The sequence below is a fragment of the Lissotriton helveticus genome, chromosome 12, assembly GCF_964261635.1.
Source record: "Lissotriton helveticus chromosome 12, aLisHel1.1, whole genome shotgun sequence".
Lineage (NCBI taxonomy): Eukaryota > Metazoa > Chordata > Amphibia > Caudata > Salamandridae > Lissotriton > Lissotriton helveticus.
In genome coordinates, this window is record NC_136073.1 from 127982172 (window position 1) to 127989095 (window position 6924).

Sequence of the window (6924 nt, forward strand, 5' to 3'; positions counted from 1 at the left end):
GGTGAGAGTGGGCAGCCTTGTCTCGTTCCCCTGCCCAGGTTGAGTATGTTCGATGTGCCTCCGTTGACTACCACCCGCGCTTTTGGGCTATTGTATAGAGCCATCACCATCCTCCTGTAGTTAGGCCCTAGCCCGAATTTCCCCATGCATTGATCTAAAAATGGCCATGAGACCCTGTCGAAGGCTTTCTCAGCGTCCAGGGCTATCATGACTGCTGCATTGCTGCTTCGGGAGGAGTGGTTAATTATATGGCATAGCAGTCTCGTGTTGTCGTGGGACATACGGTTTTTGAGGTAGCCTACCTGGGAGTTGTGTATAAGCTTGGGTAGGTATGCGTTGAGTCTATTAGCAAGTATTTTCGCGTATATCTTACAGTCTACATTTATTAGGGAGATCGGCCTAAAATTCTTCGCCTCGGTTGTATCCTTCCCTTCCTTTGGTATGACAATTATGTTTGCCTCAGCCATTGAGGGTGTCATGCGTCCCGTGAGGACACATTCCTCGAATACCTGTTTCATTGTGGGTTTGAGAGTGTGAAGGTACTGCTTGTAGAAGCCAGCTGTAAAGCCATCTGGCCCCGGTGCCTTATTGTCTGTGAGGCTTGCCGTGGCTTTTCCTATCTCATCTTCCGTTATGGTCAGCTCTAGGATGTCACGTTCTCGGTCTGATAGTGTGGGTGTGGTGATGCTTTCTAGCAGCTCTTCGCCCCCGTCCTCCTTTAGCGTATCATCCTTGGTGTACAGGCCCTCATAGAAGTCTCTGAAAACCTCTAGGATATCCTTGTTGGCAGTCTGGGACTTGCTGTGTTTGTCTTTGATGGCCCCTATCGTGTGCTGTTTTTGTTTCCCCCTTAGATAGGATGCTAGGTTTTTGCCCGCTTTGTTTGCAGTGCAGAGGTTAATCGATTTGTATTTATTAATCCAGGTCCCTGCCCTCTCACTCAGTATTCTATTAAGTTCGTACTTCCGTTTGGTCAGATTTGTGAGTGTGTTGTTATCTTCCATTCTGGCTATGTGGCTGTTCTCCAGCTTTTTAATCTCTTTCTCTAGATCTGCAATTCTCTTGTTCCTTTCTTTGTTCATCCTGCCCTTAACTGTCATGACTGTTCCCCGGATAGTGGCTTTTAGGGCGTCCCATAGCACTTCCCTGCTTGTCTCTGGTGTATCATTCATTAGCAAGTATTCTTTAATCGCCCCCTCTATCTCTGCTTTCGCAGAGGTGTGTTGGAGTAGGCTGTCATCGAACCGCCATCTGCGGGTTGGCTTTTCGTTGTGCTTGCCTGATAGTGTTAGGCTTATGTGCGCGTGATCTGATACTGATCTAGGTCCTATCTCCGTGTGGTCTATGAGGCGTGTGTGTGTTCCTGACATTAGTATATAATCTATTCGGCTGTATGAGTTGTGTGGGTTGGAGTAGAATGTGTATTCCCTGGCATCTGGGTTGCTTAGGCGCCATGGGTCTCTCAGTCTCAGTTTGGAGCATAGATTCTTCAGGATGTTGGGGTTGTTTGTTGATTGGCGTGGTCTACTAGGGTGCTTGTCAATCGCTGGGTCTAGAACTTGGTTCATATCTCCTGCAACGATCAGCAGGTCGTCCAGCGGCAGGGTGTGTAGTTGTGCTCCTACCCCCTCCCAGAATGGTTTGTCCTCACTGTTGGGACCATATATGTTTGCCACGTGATATGTCTCTCCCGCTCTTCTAAGAGTGGTCACAAGTGTTCTTCCTTGGGTGTCAGCTTGAGAGTCTACCACTGCTAGGTTGGAGCTTTTGCTGATTATTGTTACTACCCCGTTTTTCTTATTCGGAGCTGGTGACCCCACCACCTCACCTATCCAGTTGGCACTTAAGCGTCTAATGTCTGCTTCTTCTAGTCTCGTTTCTTGGAGCACATATATGTCACTTTTAAGTTTCTTAAGGTGCTCGAGCACCTTCCGCCTTTTCACCGGGCTGTTGAGACCCTTGACGTTTAGGGACACTATCTTGATGTCAGCCGCGATGCTGCTCTGGCTGCTGTCTGTCATTTATGCTGCTTTGTATTTCGCGGCACAAGTGGCCCTTCTCTGTGTGCTTCTGGTCTCAGGGATGTGTGTGGATCCATGTCTCTACGCCTGCGCTTGCTCCTTCTAGATATGAGTGTATAGAGAGAGAAATAGTGGTGGAAGAGAAGATGATAGTAAGTAAGCCCATGTATATAATCCCCGCCCCCCCGCTCCCCCAGCCCCCTTCCCTCCTCCCCCCTTCCCACCCCCCTCCTTCCCTTACTTGCTGAGTGGGTGTGCGACGACAAAGTTCCTCTGCCCGCATTATCCCTGAGGTAGAGTTTGTTCCCTTTCTTTGGTGTTGCCTTGAGGTTGGAGAAAAAAAGGCTCGATCTCTGTCTGTCTGCTGGTGAGCCTTGCTTGGTTGCTTGTCTCTGTGTAGTGAGGTAGATATGATGTCTTGTGTTTCGTTAGCTGGAGTTCGTAGTGCGTCTTACTCAGATTGTTCGCTCACGTCTGGTGAGGCACTTCTTTTCGCTGCTCCGGGGCTTTTGTTTTCCTCCATCTCTTCCACCGGCGGTCCTTGCAGGTAGCGCCTTAGATCTCCTGGGCATTCAAAAAACATTGTTTTCCATTTGTCTGTTACCTTGAACCTGGTAGGACTGACGAAGCTGAAGGTGGCGCCTCTTTTACGCAGGGTTTCTCTGAGGGCCAAGAATCCTTTTCTTAACTCTACCGTTGGCTTCGAGTAGTCCTGGGTCAGCACTATCTTGCTTCCAGCCCACGTCAGATTCTGGTTTTTCCTGGCAAAGGCAAAGATGGCTTCTGTTTGGCTTAGTCTCAGTGGGTTGCATATTATTGCTCTCGGCCCCTTGCCAGAAGTTGGTTTTCCTGATGGTACTCTGTAGGCCTTTTGCACCTCGAAACCGCTCTCGAAAGCGATGCCTGTGAGTTGGGGGATCATCTCCTCTAGCATGGCTGCACACGAACCTGCCTTGTCTTCTGCCCCTTCCGGTACGCCCAGGATCCTTACGTTGCCTCTTCTTGCCCTGTCGTCCTTCTCCGCTAGCTGCTTTTGTATGGCTTTTGTGGCTGTTCGCAGTTCTGCTATGGCCTTGGTGTTCTTACTTGTTTCATCTTCCACTGAGCTTATTCGGCCATCTGCTGCTTCCATTCTTGTGTTTGTTTTGTGAAGGTCCGCTCTTATAGCCGCCATCTCAAGTTGCATGTTCTCCACCTTGAGCTCCGTCTCTCTCCCCACCTCATTGCCTTCGTTTACTCTCCTTAAAATGGTCTCTAGAGTGACTGTGTCGCCCCTTGTTTTCGATGGGGATCCTTGATTGTCTATTTTGGGCTTTTTTTGCTCGCCCACCATCTTCCCCTCGGTGCCTGGCATTGTTCCGATGCCCCTTCTTGATAGAATGTTGTCTAGCCGCCCTCCTGCTTGGACCGCCTTTGGTACGTTTGTTGCCTTTGGCGCTGGTGTGTGAATGCCTTGCAATGTATATCTGCTTGGCTCTCTGATGTGCCTTGTTCTGGTCTTTGCTTTAGGCCCTGCCAGCGTGTGCTTTGTCTCGTTCGCAGCTGTATAGGCCGCTGCTTCTTGATTCCTTCGTGTCTTGCGTTGAGGAGATGTTGAGGTTGTTGTGATAGGTCTTGGCGCTAGCTGTTCTTGAGTGCTCGCACCTTGTGTATCAGCGTCTGTGACTCCTGCCGCCCTTTAGCTTGCTGCCTTACTGGCGGTCGTGGGGTTTTATGGCCTTGCGTACCACTTGTTGCTGGAGGTGCAGGTTCGCGTCGCCTGGCCGGCCGCTACTCGGGGCTGTGTGCGTACCTTTGCGCTGCTGCCCGGACTACCTTAGGTGCCTGCCCCGTTCCTCACGGACTTTGGTTGCCGGCTCTCTCGCGTCTCTCTGCTTTGTGCCCTCTCTCGCTGGCCCGGGAGTGATCCCGCCTCCTCCGACCCGCTGCGATTGCGCTCTCTCACCGCTGCATTCCGCTTGGGAGGGGGCCTACTCGCAAGCCTCCGCACGCCTCCGGTGTTTATTCCCGCAGCCTTCTTGCTCGTGCGGGAGCTTCCGGTGCTGGCCGCCCTTCCGCTTCCGCTTCACTGCTTCCGGTCTTCCTCGTCACCAGGAGTTGGTGAAGACTTCTGGTAATGGTGCCCACTCCACCGCTCCTTCCGGTTTCCCGACCTTGCCCAGAGGGTAGGTTTCTCCCTTCGGTTGGCTCGATGAGTCGCTGGGTCAATGGATCGCCGAGCCGGCTTCTGCGATGGACTTGCCTCGCGTGCTATGCTTGTGCCGACCGCCGGGGGAGTCTGCCGTGCCGCTTCTTTCTTTCACGGATGCTGGTGTGGCCTGGGTTCGGTCCGTTGAGGTATGTCTCCGCTTCCGATTGTCCGGCAGTAGTGGCACCGTGACCTCTTCTCAGCCTCCGTTGCTTCCCCTCTCGCTGGCTTCCAATGACCTCAGGGCGCCATTTTGCTCTTCCTGCTGTTGCTGCCCATGCTGAGTGTAGGGGCTGGTTTCTTGGTGTTGTGGCTGCTTCCCCCTCTTTTCCTTCGGTTCACCTGTTGCCTAGATCTTCCCCTGCCTTATTCTGTGTTGCAGTGCAGGATCTGGTTAGTTTGGCGGGTTAGTTTTCCCTCAGGGATGCGGAGCCGACGGACTCAGACGACCGTCCACATTGCCGTCTGTTGGACCCGGTCCTTTGGGCAGGTTCACCCCGTGACATTTTGCTTTTTCCTAGCCTGTTTTTGGAACCTGGGTTGGTGATTTCAGGCCTCTGCGCACTTTTTCACTGTGGTACAGTGTAAAGTGTGTGTGCTCTCTGTGTGTGTGTGGTGAGTGACCTGCCCTCCCATAGGAATGAATGGGGAATATGTATGCCCATGGTAGATTCCTGATGCGTGGGGAGTGCAGGGTCGAGTTTGATATGTGTGAACTCGTGAGAATGAATGCTGCAGAATGGTATATGCGGCATGGCTGTGTCTAGTCTAGAAGCGCCACTTTTAGAAGTTGGCATAATTGTGTAGTGAGTCTGCTGGCACCTGATTGGCTGATGAGCCTGGCCCAGGAGTGCCTGGGCCTGCTAGGACGGGGTCTGCAGGGCCCCGGAGGAGGGGGTCTGAGTCAGCCGTAGATGAAAGGCCCCCATCTGCTGTCCGGGATGGGAGGAAAGAGCGGCTGGTGGTGCCAGGCTGTGCCTGTCGGCCCACCATGCTGGCTCTCCCTCCTGATGGCCCACTGTCACCTCTGACCTGAGGCTGACAGGAGAGGGAAACCAGATACACCCAGGGCTTAGGGCTCGCTTACACAAAGACTTCAAAAGACTTCAAAGCCTTTTCTGTGTATAAGAAGGGGCTGTGTCCCCTTCCAAGTTGTTCTTGTTCTTGCTCTTGAGGCTGACTTGAAACTACCAGGGGTGGGCGCTGCCCAGCCCCTGGATGCCTGTATTCCTGGACTCCTGGGGGACCCTCTGCCCTGCCTGGGCTGATGGGGGGACTTGGTTTTGCCCCCCTGGGAAGGAAGAGCGCTGGAGTGGTGTTTCTAGCACCTGGAGGCGCTGTGCTTCCCCCTGAGCACCTGGGAGCGCTCTGCCTGCTGTTCTAGCGCTAGGAGCGCTGTGGATTGTGCTCCAGCGCTAAAGAGCGCTTTATTCTGGTTCTAGCGCTGGAAGCGCTTGACTTGCTATTTTTAGCGCATGGAGCGCTTTAAATCCCCTTTGGCGCCTGGGAGCGCTCTAGCTGTGTTCTAAGCACTTTGGAGCGCTTTGTTCCCGCCAGCGCTTGAGAGCGCTGTTTAATTTGTGACCTTAAAAGGAATCAGCCCCCGCCTGCCTGCCTGAGGAGAAGGGCCGCTGCGCTGCCCGCAGCGACCCGGAAGCGGTTGGCCGGCCGGCCAATCTCAGCGCGGCCGGCCGGAAGTGCCCGCCCCCGCAGTTCGGGGAAGAAAGGAGAAGGCGCGGGAGATGGCGGCCGTTCGCGGGGCTCCTCACGGCTGAGGGAGCCCCGAGGAGAAGAGGCAGCCGGTTGGCAGGGCTCCCGTGTGCCGAGGGAGCCCTGCAGAGAGGGAGAAGTCCGGCGCGGGAGTAGCGAGGCTCCCATGTGATCGGGAGAGCCCCGCCTTCACCCCCACGAGAAGGGACTGCTGCCGGGAGCCCTGCTGGCTCCACCCTGAGTCCCGGTCCCGAGACGGGGGACCGGGCAAAGCGAGGAGAGACTGCGAGGAGCAGGAGCTCCACAGATGCCGCCGAAGCCCCCCCTCGCTGCACAGAAGCCCCGGTGAGTGAAGGGCTGCGGGGGGGGGGAGCTCCGTGTGGTGCCGGCCGAGGCACTGAGTGAAGGGCGGCCCCGAATGGCAGTGGGTCGCCCCACCGTGGTTGCAGAGCCCGCGAGGGGCTCCTGAGGGCCCGCACGGCTGTATGTTGGTGCCGCTTCAAGGCACTGAGAAAGGGCGGCCCCGAATGGCAGTGGGTCGCCCCACCGTGGGTGCAGAGCCTGTGTGGCTACATGTGGGGCATGTGATGCCCAGAGCCTGTGTGGCTCCCACGTTGGGCACGAGTAATACCAGAGCCTGTGTGGCTCCAACGTGGACCTAGATGTTCGTAGAGCCTGTGGAGCCCCAGCGTGGCGCAGTTTGCACCTGAGGGCCAGTGAGGGCCCTGGCGCAGTTTGATGATTCTCCAGCTGCCCAGCAATTAGTGGGCAGCTGCACAGTTTAGGCGCAAGATGGAGAGTGGGTCCCTGAGAGGGGTAGAGATGGCACAGAGGTGCCCGGCCAGTCACAGCTGCGCAGCACTTTGTGCCAGCTGCAGCGTTTAGGCCCTTGTGAGTGTTCCCAGGTGTCCAGCAAGTAGTGGGCGCCTGCATCGTTTAGGCCCCTGACATTGAGACTCAGGGCGTTCTAGCCCCAACAAGGCCAGTTGGCCTAGGGCACAGCTT